Source organism: Ambystoma mexicanum, chromosome 4q (assembly GCF_040938575.1).
Source record: "Ambystoma mexicanum isolate Mex_15411 chromosome 4q, UKY_AmexF1_1, whole genome shotgun sequence".
Taxonomy (NCBI): domain Eukaryota; kingdom Metazoa; phylum Chordata; class Amphibia; order Caudata; family Ambystomatidae; genus Ambystoma; species Ambystoma mexicanum.
Genome location: NC_090928.1, coordinates 1,172,119,719 through 1,172,132,392, shown reverse-complemented (window position 1 = coordinate 1,172,132,392; position 12,674 = coordinate 1,172,119,719).

The following is a 12,674-nucleotide window of genomic DNA, read 5'->3' as shown; positions in this document are numbered from 1 at the left end:
GCACGAATCACAACAGATAGTGCTGATGAAGGCACAACTCTCAGCCTTAACGTTCCTCCTGTCTTCCCGGGGGACAGAGTTCTAGTGAAGAACTTTACGAGAAAGTAATGGGACGAACCAAGGTTTAACGGCCCCTTCATCGTAGAAGACTGCACCCCGTCCGCTGTCAAGCGTGTGGGAAGAAGAGCCTGGATCTTTTTGAACGATGTCAAACCCTTTGTAGGGGAAAGCCTTCCTGCTGCACTCAACGAAGAAGAAACTACAGACAAAGAAGACGAACCGCAGCGTGTACAGACAAGATCTATGGCGAGGATGAAGGACGCATGAGCAGACAAGCAATCAGAAAGCAAGAAAAGTGAAACTTGTAAAACAAGACATTTCCACAAGCCAAGTGAAAAGTGTCAAAAGAACAAGCACAAACAATCAGTATAGCCATAAAGAACGTTGTGAAAATTGTGTCCACGATTGAACTTTTTTATGCACGAAAGAAACAATAATAAGCAAGCAAACACTCTCTGCAGCCAAAAGTGCAGGGTAAATGAAGAAAATCACGCATTCATATCGGCAAAAGCGTTAATCTCATGAACATTTAAAACCGCACGAAGCATTCATAAGCCTAAGACTCTGGTAAGCAACAGAACCGGACATTCCTGAGAACTGAAACTGTTATCCTGAAGGACCCAGCATAAAGACTTTGTTCACGATCACATGGTTCGTCCCAGCAGAAGCCTCAAGTGCGATGTGCTCACCTATTTTCAACTAGTTGTATTGTCCTATCCGTCACTTATAGGCAGATTAACCAGCGTTACTGAATTCTTTCAAGACCCTGCGAACAAGAAAATAATCCGACAACTACTGACAGTCATAACAAAAACTTTAATCACACTGCTCGAACACAGTGGAAGAGACACAGATGCCTCCACCACAGGTTATCATTGACGAGATCACCTATACGTTGATGATAAAGCAAATTATGTACAGTTGAATTTAATTAGTAGTGAAATGGATGCACCTGAAATTATGAATGACGAGAAAAGCTGGAGACAGGGTCAGCACGGAATGAATGATAACAGCACTGTCCACAGCACACACCCACACACTGAGTGCACACGAGCAAGGGCAAGTATTAATGGCTATGAGATCCCACGCCGAACTGACAGAAAACAAAAGGATACCTGTGAAACGAACAGCTCCAGAGAACAGAGAACCAAGCGAGCAACAAGACAGAGATGGCATGACAAAATCCCTCAAGAGAACAGAGGAGGCCACAAAAGAACTCATGGGGAAGACACATGCGGTAGTCAAGTATGTGTTTCCGCTCATACTAAGAGCAAAGAAACTACATGAGGAGCTGAGCAAGAAAACTGCAGCAACTGTGATAACGAGCACACCTGCTCCACACCAGAAATAACGACCGAGCTTACGACACTGCCACATGTTGGAAGGATAATGAGCCATATGTGGAAGGAGGTCTACGAAAGAATGCATGAGGGAAGAAGAAGAAACACAAGACCTCCCCATAGTACTGCAGGGCAGGAAATGAAACCTGCCCCTCCAAAGATAATACCTGAGAGCCTGCCGGAACGGAAGAGCAGTACAGATGCATACGAGACATAGTGATAGCTAACTAAAGAAAAACACTAAGGATCAAGAGAAGTCCATTTGATACCGATAATGAGCTAAACGATTACTTGGACAGCACAGCCCATCTCGGAAACAACATAAACAACATATGGTACCAGCACATGAAGGAAGTAGGACGAAGAAAGTCAGAAGGAGAATGCTTCATCTGTATGTTACTGCCATACACCATGGGAAAATCCAAGATTCTTTTGGCTGCAGAGATCGATGGCCCCACAGCATGTCACACGTGGCAATGTGCAACACCAGAGGACAATTTATGGGAAAAGACGCCTCATTGATATGGGCCAATGAAAAGGACTACCCTGATGAAGCCTGGTTTGTCCAGGACATCAGAACAAGAAACAGGGCGTACACCAAGAATCACGTTATTAGATATGAAAACTATGACGTCAAAGGATCAGGAATAAGGTGGGAAATAAACTCAAGACTGAACGTCCAAGGTAAAAAGGCAGAAGAAGCTCAAATATGGAGGAACCGGGGACAAATGCAGATCTGGGGATCAGTAGTTTCCCCTAACAGAGGGGAGGAAGGAGTCGTAATCTGTCGAGCTTGGGTGGTCCTTGGAGCCTGCAAGGAAGCAATAGAAAACTCATAGAGGTTATGTAAACCTCTATGGTCGAAGTTGGTGAAGCTGTTAACATGGCTCAAAGACAGGGGAGGGCCCCTGCAAATAGTACTGTTGGAGAACCTGAAACTGTGCTTCAGAAGTAATGGCACAAGGAAAATGGGGGTGAATCAAAACTGTTGACGAATATATGAGGCACCAGGAATGGCACAAGGAACCGCAGTCCTGATGGACTACTATTGGGCGTGTGGATCCAAAGCATACATAAGACTGCCAAAAAATTGGGGGGGGGCATATGTACATTGGTCAATGTCCATGTTCCCGCACTGGTGATTCCAAAAAACAATCTGAATCTGGACAGCTTACCAAAAGCAGATGCTCATCTGAGAAGGAGGAGATCCACAGAGCTGATATCCAGAATGAAGAGAGAAAACTACTTTTCTGCCAAATCAGAAGAAGCATTCTATGCGATTCCATACGAACACAGGCTGTTCAGCCTCACTTCAACAGTATTCACCACAATGCTCCTGCCACACATTCAAATTGGAGTGAATGCTAAATGGTTGCAGATAACCAGATGGGAGTTACTGCAGACCATCAACACCACAATAAAAGGTTCAATGCGATCAAAGAAGAGCTGAGAGCGGTTAGACTGATGACCTTCCAGAACAGATATGTGCTTGACATGATCACAGCAATGGATGGAGGTGTTTGTGCGAAAATCGGAGAATCATGTTGCACATTTATATCGCATGATGAGGAAAATGGAACCCTCACAGAGGCCATAATCATGTTGACAACTTTAAAAAACCAGATGACTGATGAAACTGACGAAGTGGATGATGACAGTTGGTTTGGGAACCTATTCTCATGGGTCCCGCAATGGATGGCAGATATATTCAAGTTCCTAGGAGCCTTGCTAGCCATGGTACTGCTAGGATTCTGTGTTATCAAGATAATCATCACTCAATGCCAGAAAACTGCAAAGCGAGCCATTGGGATGTAAATTATGTTCGATGTTGAGCCAGGCTGGAAACCCAGAGACCTGACAGATGAAGAAATGAAGGACTTTGTGAAGGCCGGTGAATTTGCACCAGAGGGAACTAAATTCACTTATCCCAAGAAACGAAAAAGGTATGAAGGCAAGTGGATTTACTGCAGTCCAAATGGACAATGCCAGTTGATGACCTGGAACAAAGATGAGCATGTGAAAACTGCAGGAAGCTTGAAGGGGGTGATAAAGATATGGACTCCTAATAAACTCACCAAACTGGGCTAAACAAGTCCATGGCAGGCTGAGATACTGAGTAAACCAGAAGCGGGAGAAAAGCACAAAAGATACAACAGGGCTGAACGATACCTTGGCCCATGCAGGGCAGAGAGATCAGACTTCCCACAAGGGGGTATACAGAGAGAAAATACTTATGGGGCGAAGCAGACCCACAGCCTACACAAGGTTAAGAATGAGAAGCAAACAGAAACTAGGAAGAGCGAACTTTGTTTGTTGTCTTGGGAATACCAACCTACTTAGGTCAGGAGAATACAACCCCGAGGAAGGTATACGAGAGAAACTATTTGGGCTAGCTATTGAGGTCATTGCATTATCCAAAGCTGAGAGATATTTCTTTTTTTGGTTTGGATTTTGAACTGTCTACAAAGCCAAAGGCTGGTAGAGTCTGTTGGAACACTGTGGGTGGGGGGCAGAAAACCAGCCACCACTAATTTTCACAAATGGGAGTAGGACAGGAATAGGTTAGCATAGTTTGGACAGAGGACAGATTTTGTTTTTTCATAGCATAGATATTTCATTATAGAAATAGGACCTGGGGCTTCCCAGATTCCACATTCCAATGCACCTTAAATAGTACACAAACGCAGTACGTCAGGATGCTACACATCTCCCTTCTTTACACAATGGTGAAAAACAGCAATAATGAAACTCAGGATGCGACACACCTCTCTTATTATTACCAATGTGAGAAAAGAAAATCTCAGGATGGTACACACTTCCTTCCTCAAAAGAAAGCACAACATAACCAACCTTTTCATGTCACACCTCTCACCATAGAAACATCTAAAACCACTTGCTTATCAAATAGTTTATGCCAGCAAAACCTGAGATACAACACCACCATCTCAACCATCAGATGATGTACTGAACACCTTTAATCTGCCACTCCCACTTCCAAATCTCTAGTCTGCCACGCTGGGGTACTGTCATTCCCACTGTGACTACCACACAACATACTGAGTCAATGTAAATATCAATTCCTCCCTTTACTGGATCTGCCACACCCAGGCCCAAAGCTGCCCCTTTGAGCGCTAACCAGTAGACAGCTGAAATACCTGACCTCGAGCATACCGCACAAGCAAATCAAACTAACTCACACACTTGCTCTTTTCTTTTATGTTTCTTGGTCTCTTGCTCTACTGTTACAGGCAACTCACACCAACATATGTTCCAATATCACCCATGAGCTCTCCCAAAGAAAACACTGAAAAGACAGAAATCTATAGGAAAGCAACAAACACCACAAAGAAAGTACACACAATACACACAGGAACAGCAGCACTGTAAAGGAACAGCCCATTGTACATCACACCAACAAAGGGAGATTTGTAAAGAAAACCCTTCATTTGCATACAAACTCCACACAAACAAAGCGTAATTTGTATGAAAGATGGAAAATTGCACACGAAAATATTCCTGCCTAGAATTTTCCTTTATGCATAATCTCTAATCATTTCACTCCAATGAACTCAATTGTGCATGACATGTTATCCTGTGCTTATGGACATTCCACCAACGCCTGCACGTTGTGTCCGAAGGATAAACATCAGCTTAACAACCTCTGCATCCTTAATGCCAGAAGTAAAGTAAACCATAATACAACTGGTGAACCAGTATCCCACAGCAAAACAATCTGCACTGGTGGTGCCAGACTAAAACACATCACTGGAAATTTTAATTTTAGCCTTTATTCTTTAAATACTGTGCCTTTCACTGATCAGGGTTCACTCTACTTTTCCATCAGTGGATTTCTTCTTTCTTTTCACACAACATTGGGTTATTAAATAGGACAGCTGAAAGTCCATTGTGGTTTATTTCACAGTGGGTCTGAGTTGACACAGTGCACCACTTTTTGATGGGTGGCAGTTTCAGTGAAAATGATGCATTTCTCTCTCAGCCAACAACGCAATGTGCTTTTCCAGTCTGCACTCAGATTACATTTTTTTTCTTCAGCTTTCTCTGGGTTTCAACTGCAGAAAGACACCCACATAGTCTGCCTTAATAGGCTCATTTGTAGTGTGCAGGTTTTTGAAGGCCGGCAGGTCATGTTTTCAGTGGGCGCTTCAGTTCTGTTGGTTTGGAGCTTTTGATAAAACCCCACAAGAGACAGTAGAGCCTATTGGCCCAGATTTGCAGCTATTCCTAAAGCTTTTGTTTTTACAGAATATATGGTTTCCTTAGAAGCAGGGCTGATGCCTTTCTTGACCTCTGACCAGTGATACCGAAGAGATCCTGAACATCAATAAAGCGTCAGATATGTGTTCTTCTACTCTTGGGCAGATAAATGCCTTTCGATCTTATCTAATTGAGCTTGGTTCATTATTATTATACCCTGGGAATATTAAGACAAGCTGCAAGTCAAACTGTAAAAGTGAAGGGGTGGAAATAACACATTTTAGAGTGAAAAAGAATGAAAAAAGTAAAATCAAAGAATTTTCATAAGAATTGTTTTTCCTAAAATAGATGAAATCTATCCACATATATGTATTCTGATTAAAATATATCAAACTTATTCAGTAGTTTGGGGAACCCACTGCCTCTACCCAAGCTCAATTCAACACCCCTTCTTTTTCATTTACTTATGTCCATCTGTGAAGGTGTACCTCACCCAAAAGCCCTTCAGCGTTGTGTTCAAACCTCTTCCGCCCTCCTCACATTCTAAAAATCATAAACTTGACCAAACATGATTTTCTTTTTTTGTGGTACATTTTATGTCATATTATGAAAAATTGAAGTTTGCTTACTTTTGCTCTCTTCATTTTTTACATAGCTTTTATGACTAAAATAATTTATACTCTTCCGTTTTTGGTGTTCTTAATTTTTGCGACGTCATTTTATTTGAAACTAGCAAAAGGTAACCGTACTCTGCACGGGTTCTGTAGACAAACATGATAACACTCTCATCAATTGTTGAAAATCAATGATCCTACAGGTCGCTGTTCCGAGTCGCATATCACTTCATGGGCTTTGCACTCTGAAGTAAACTGCACTGAGAATGGTAGTGGCTGGTTAACATACCCTGGAGCAGATGTGGAGTGGAGGCAAGAGTTGGTGTGCTGCTGGATACTGGGACCTTCGGTACACTCTCACCACCTGTCACAGAGCAGTACGTTGTGGTGGAATTATCTCAGAAACGGTGCATCCTAGGGCCAATCTTACCCTATTGCTGTGAGGGTATTTCTTGCATACATAAATAACTAAGGTTCTCGTCAGTCATCAGAACGTCTCCAAATAAAAATAGTCTGCTGTGCAAAAACGAGTTCTACTAGGCTCCCTTCTCTTAACTGGTTATTTTCTTAGAGTTTTTTCTTCACTCCAAAGTTTATTTTGTAGGCTTTTTTTAAATAGTGTCTTGTCACCTTTTGTACCAGTTCTTGCAACTCTTTCCTCTTCACAGTGCATTTGTTTCCAATATTTAATGGTCTCTCTTATATGTTTATTCCTGATTTTCATTCTTACATTGTTACAATTCCAGTTTATCACGTTTTTATTCCATAACGTCAATTTCAATTTACTAGTTTTTTCAAATATATAACAATTCCCCGGCGGCCTCCTGCTTCTCCTTTTCTCCCAATTATCTCTGGGTTGGCTGGGAAACATCTCAGGGAATGGCACTCACTCAGGTTTTAGTCTTTGCCAGTAGATCACTCTCTTGCAATCCGCCGGTAGCCTGCTCTTGGTGATGTTCTCTGTGATCAGGTATGGCTTTGAGTAACCGCTCACCTTGCTGTACGCTCAGCGTGGTGGTTTTGGTGTTGCTTGACAGGCGCACTGCCCACCATGAGGCTGTCGTAGTCATGCCACCACCAGGACTTGGATTACTGTCTCGTCGGGTTGTCAATGCCTGTAAACACTGGGCCTACAAACGTTTCACTCCTGCGTTCAGACCACTTCCAAATGTCGCGGGCTCCACTGCGCTCCTTGGCTCCACCTCCCTCTGTTGTGACGCCATAAGGTGGCTTCCCCTGTTTATGCTTTCTCTATGCATTGCCTCTCGCCAGCGTGTCCGCCTCTTCACGTCTACTCCTCTCAGTTAAATTGAGGTTTCTCCTTAAAGGGACATATTCTCTTTCTTGCTCGTGATGAAATGTTGTGACTTTGTCTTCAAATCTCTGGATTTCATAATGTTCTTTATTTCTGATGGCCCATATATGCCATTAAATCGAATGGCTTAGGGAGTTCCTCAGAGGAATGGGAGTCCTTTTCCCCAAAGGGTGCCACTTGTCTCGACCCGTAGAAAGGGTGTCGCTAAGCAGGCTCACCTCCTTAGCCTCACGGGGGGGATTCTCCTTGGAGAGAAGGGACGAATTCCCTGGATTCTTCACAGCAACCACCTGTACATTATTGTGTGATCTATTTCAAATAAAAGGAATTGTTGTTACAACACAGCATAGTTATTTTCCCAGTGGGGTCGAGAGTGAGGTTGCGATGTGCAAGACCATTAGACTGAGTCTACCTTTGTCAGTTAAAAGCAGCTACATTATTTAATTGCATTAGTCTGTTGGGTTTGGGTTGTTAAATATTCTCTAAATAAGGCCATGCACAATTGGAGCTGTTGCAGTTGTGAAGGCTGCAGAGGACCATGAGAGGATGCCCACATCCGGGCAATGAAATATGGATTTGGACAGGGAACACAGTAGTCACAGAACCAAGTAAACACCTAGTGCTGCCAAAATCCTACAAGGATCCCCCAAAACAGGGATCTGCAACAATGCTGCTTTCTAGATGTCTTGGAGTATGACTCTCATGATCCCTCTCCATTGTCTAAGCTGGCTATGGCTGATGGGACTCGTAGTCCAAACATCTGGAGACCCAAAGATTGCAGGCCCCAGCTCTAGATTTTATAAAAATAACAGTTGTGACAGTTATCAAACAGAATCACACTCATTTTACCAACCTCAGAAAGATTAAATGCTGAGTCGCTCCTAACAGACTCCAAAAATGTATTTGCAGGTGGCACGCAGATCGCTGCATATCTTTTTTTTATTTTTTATTAAAATGTTTTGGTTTGTCTTTCAAACCTTTCATTTTGTCTGCTTATCTTAGTTCTCTTCCTTTATTTCACCAGTTTTATGGAGTACTGAGCAATGTGCCCAGTACTATTGCACTCAAGAAGTTTGTTTCTTTCTTTCTTATTTCTCAGCCCATCTGTGCCTGCTCCATGATGTTGTTCCAGTACGAAACTACTGCGTATATCAGTTTTTTTTCTTTTCCAGCTAAAATGAGTGTCCACCGATCTTCGGGCGAGAGTGTTGTTTGATTCTGTATGAACCATCCTACAGATAGTTTTCTTTTCTCGTTTAGAGCTGGGCATATCATTATTATGTGGTGCAAGCTTTCGGTTGTTGCACCGTCTCTGCAGAATCTGCAGAATTTTTCTTGATCTGCTATTGTTTTCCTAGCAGCCATGACTTCTCTTGTAAGAAGGATGTTCAATATCATTCTCATAAAGGTGTCTCTGATTTTCGATGATGGGAATTGCTTTAGGTATTCTGGTGGTTTGTAATTGGTCTGATGTCTAGATTGCACGGCATGTCCAATGCATATTTAGCCTTGGACTCATTTGTCTTTATCCAGTCATTTTCTATCAGTCTCTTTTTTGCCTTCTGGGGACTATTTATGAGCTGTTCTCTGGATATTCCTTCGGCTTCACATTTCTATAAAGTTTTTCCAAGATTCCAGTGGTTGTGCTGTCATCCCACTGCTTCTGTTTTGTAAGATTTCTAGCGGCGGAGAATAGTTTTCACTCATGATCTCTCTGTACAAATCCATTTGTTTCCAGAGGACAAGAGATTGAAGTGATTGTAGCTCGAGTTCGGCTCGGATGGGTGGCATGGGAAATGATGTTGGCAAGTTTAAAACTTTCCTCCAAAACTGACCTTCGATCTGTTGCCATATGGTGTTTTCTATGTTTAGCATTGCCTCTGCGTCATATGTAATTAATGCCGGCATTTTCTGTTTATAAAAAGTTATGATTGGTATCATGGAAAACTTTCCATATTGTGCATGTAACACCTTTGCTTGCCGCTCTAATGCTAGTGTTTTATCTTTGAGGAGTAGTATCGATTCTGACTCGGTTGGGGATTGATTTAGCCATATTCCGAGATATTTAACTTTTTTCACTTCCTCAATTTCTTCCTTTCCAATATAGAAGGCATTGGCTGACCCTTTCTTGCTGTTTTTCTTCTTCAGAGTCATGATTTTTGGTTTTTTCACATTTATTTCCAGTTGGTTTTTGTCCATGTATGTCTGTATGTTTTCTAAAGCTATCTGCAGGCCCCTCGGTGTTTTTGCTAGTACGACGATGTTGTCTGCATCCATAATGCACGTTAATGTTGTGCCATTCAGCTTTGGAGGATTAATCCAGGGTGTGTAGATGCTTTCTTCTAAATCAGCGGTGTAAAGATGGAATAGCGTGGCTGCCAATGGGCACCCCTGTTTTAGGCTTTTAGTTGTTTTTATCTTGTTTGAGAGAGTGCCATCTTTGGACATTCTTATCCTTATGGTGGTATGCTGATACAGTAGCTTGATCGGATCCAAGATGTTACTCGGACATTCCCAGTCGCTAAGTTTCTTCCAAACGTGATTTCTGTTGACTGAGTCGAATGCAAGGTTTAGATCTATGAATCCTGCATAGATTTGTGTCTTAGTTTGTATGGCTTGATGTTTTAGCAAATTCAGGATAAAAGGTTGATGTTGGTTCCTATGTTTTTTACAAATCCAGTCTGTCGCTTGGCATATTTTTTTTCCTTAGTAGCCAAGTTGTTCAAGCTCCTTAGTAGGATTTTCGCCAATACTTTCCCTAGCGGGTCTTGTAAGGCCAGTCGGCGATAATTGCTTGGTTCCTCCGTTTGTCCATTTTTATAAATTGGAATTACGGTGGCTTGCTGCCACGTTTCTGGTATGTTTTTAGTTTTCTGTATGAGTTTTAATATGCTGTTGCATATCAGGCTCCAGGGTTCTGGGTTTTGTTTGATAATCATGTTGGTCAAACCCTTCGGCCCTGGTGCTCTTGAAATACTCAAGCTCTTTATTGCTTCGTTGATATCATCCGGATCCCACTCAAGATGCCAAGTAGATTTCTTTGTCCGCTTTTCATTATCTTTATTCAGCATCTTTTCCCCATATAGATCTGTGAAGTATTTTATCCAGCTTGCCTCGTGGACGTTTGCTGTCATAAAGTCTTGAGTCTGTGGCTGTGCATTGAGCAGTGACCATAGCTGTCTCGTGTTCCGGTTTCTCATGGCATGTAACATGCTCTCTGCATCTTCTTGCAATATCGTCACCTTGTTGTTTTTTATCCAGTTTCTGTGTTGTGTCTTTACTCATTTCACTTTTTTTGTCCAATCTCTGAAGTTCTCTTTTTTCATTACTTTTGTTGTATATCTCATATATTTCTTCTTTTGTGCAACTTTGTGTTTATATGCATGGGGATATTTCTGCGTTGTTTTTTTATTTCTTGTTGTCTCTTTCCTGTATGGGAATAGTAGCCAAACATAATTCATTTTATGTATGTCCTCCAGTTTTCATTTGGTCATTACGCTTGGTAGCTTGGCCACATTGTGCTGGCTGATTCTTAGTCTGTTTATTCCTTTGTTTATCTCCATACATGGTATAGGGCGGGTTACTTTCTTTGTGGGAGCAACATTCAATATTCTTTTCAATATGTAGTGGTCACTGTTCAGATTTTTGAGATTGGTGGAATGCTTTATCTCTTCATATATCCCTTTGGACATGTAGATGTAGTCTATTGTTGCGTTTTTTTGCCGTTTGCCCAGGTTTCAATCGTTCGGCCTCCTGCACTATCAAAGCAGTCTGATCTGAGCAGTTGTCTGTTTGCTACTTCTTTGTTCCATTTTCTTGCTCGATTTTCTAATGCAAGACTATTTTGTTTGTTGCCTTCTTTATTATACAGATGTATGTTTAAATCACCGCAGATGATGAATTCTATGCCTGAATGTTTGATTTTCGCTTGGTCGATTGTTGAGAACACAGTATCTATGAAGGGTTCTTCTTTTATTTTGATGGGGTTCCAATGTACGTTGATTATACACCAGATGAGGTTTTTCCCGGTGCCTGTATTAGAGTTGGCCTTGGGTTTAGTATTTGTTAATTTGATTGTAGTGGCCTGGACCCAGGGGAGGATGTTTTCTGGCTCAGTTGTTTCCATGTTTGCTGTACACTTTATCATAGTCAGGAGTCCGGCTGATGGACGGCCCTTTTTTCTTTGTATCGCCGAGTTCATCAATACCGTGTATCCGTCGCATATAGGTTGATCTGTTGGGGACAGGATTCCTGTATGCAAACTATGTCACAGTCGTACTGGATTTCCCCTGTATCTCTAAAGAGGTGTCTGTGGCCACGCGTATTCCAGGAACATATTGAGAGTGATGTCATCCTCTGGTTCCTTCATTATTATCTTTGGTTATTGTGGATGTCCTGTTCACTTATATCTGAATCTTCGAGTTGTCTCCATATTCCTTGTTTACTCCGTGAGCCCTGCCACTTCCTCTGTATTTCTTCATCTGATCTTCTATCTGCTCTCTCTCTCCTTGTTTGCATCGTCTCCTTGGGTATATTTTGGATTTCATTTCCGCTGTTGTGTTCTTTATTTTTCTGGTGTGTCAATGCTTGATTGTCAGACTTCACTCTTTGTTCTCCACTCCTTGTCTCTTTTTGTTCTGGAAACTCTAGGTTGAATCCTAGTTGTTTTAGAGTCTTCTTGTTGTCAATCATCTTTGTTAACGCTTTTTTATTGGCAAATTCAATCCCTACTTGGTCAGTTGTTACGTCGTCCATGAATTCGATGATGTGAATGTCTTTAGTCGATATTTCTTTCATGTCCGGTATCACGTGCATCAGTCTGAGCATGTTTGTGCAATTCAATATCAAGTTGTCATTTTGTTTCATTATTCTTTGCAACTTTATCTTATGCTGAGGACTTTTTACTTTTTTAAATGGATCGATGAATAACGGTAATTGTATTTTTATTTCTGCTTCTCTCTGAGGCGAGTCTCACCATTCTTTCTCTTCTGTTCAAAGTTTCACCTTCATCAGAGCTGCTTTTTTCATAACATGTTTCATCCCTCTCTGTTGTTCGAGATTCATTTTCTGAATCTTCTTGTGTTTGTGTTATGTCCTGTGTTATATCCTGCAGTTCTTCCTTTGAGATTT